Genomic DNA, 969 nt, shown 5'->3' with positions numbered 1-969 from the left:
ACAGATGGAAACAGCTGGATCTGCCAGACCTTCTGGCAAAAGTCATAAAATCAACATCTAGAAAATAAACAATTCATGTCTGAATTGTTTATTAAAAACCTTAAAGTAAAATCTGACATTTTWTTGAACAATAGCTGTTATCAGACTGTTGTGCAGCTTTTAGCTCCTTTTGCCAACGGTAAATATTTTATAAACTCAATAAAAAAGTCATCCTGAACTTTTTATGGAACCATTTTCCAGATGCTGYTGAGTTATTCTAAAACAATCTGGGGTTTATTACATTGTTTCCTTAATGACCTGATTTTGTTTTCCTTTGGTTCCTGGTAGATCTGGCGTCATTTCCTTAGTTTTCCCTTTAACTGTGTAACATTTTCCCAAACTTGATCTTGTTGGAATAAATCTTGAGATCTGAGTAAATCTGGAGTGATTGTCGTCCTTCAGTTCTGTTCAGCCGGAGACGATTTTCCAGATGTTGGAGGCATGTTGACGTGTTACTGACCGCTGAWTTCAGYACGGAGCTGTTTCAGATCCAGCAGTCAGACCACAGCCATGTATCGAAATCACTGAGCTTCACTGTTGTCTTTTGTCATTTCATTCATTTCCTCTGCGCGTCTYGGGGAATAACGGCTAAAATCCTATTTATACTGGAACACAGAAACATCCACAAGTACTTCAGTCCAACCGCATTGTTGGTGTTTCCTTTATAAAATAACAAGTTTTGGCAAAGCTCAGCGTAATTTTCACAGGTTAGCAGAAAGTAACTAAAAAGTTACTTTTAATGTAACTTAGTTACTTCTTCAAAGTAACTGGTTAGAGAAACAATGGAGGCTAAGAGGAGCGTTTATATTTTATCTAGCTACAGATAATTCACTCTCAGGCTGCGAGTCCAGGCTGCTGCAGCAGGTCTGCTCCACCCAGAGCTCTGCTGCAGCAGCAGGTCTGCTCCACCCAGAGCTCTGCTGCAGCAGG

General features: G+C 39.8%; 1 protein-coding gene across 1 annotated transcript in view; it reads left to right on the top strand.

Annotated features, from left to right (window-relative positions):
- cngb1a (cyclic nucleotide gated channel subunit beta 1a) overlaps positions 1-969 on the top strand; it is a 24,219-nt gene that overhangs the window by 8,810 nt on the left and 14,440 nt on the right. The window lies entirely within an intron of this gene.

This window comes from Poecilia reticulata, unplaced genomic scaffold (assembly GCF_000633615.1).
Source record: "Poecilia reticulata strain Guanapo unplaced genomic scaffold, Guppy_female_1.0+MT scaffold_181, whole genome shotgun sequence".
In the NCBI taxonomy this organism is placed as follows: Eukaryota; Metazoa; Chordata; class Actinopteri; order Cyprinodontiformes; family Poeciliidae; genus Poecilia; species Poecilia reticulata.
The sequence above is the reverse complement of the archived record's forward strand: the minus strand, read 5'-3'. Positions and strand labels throughout refer to the sequence as shown.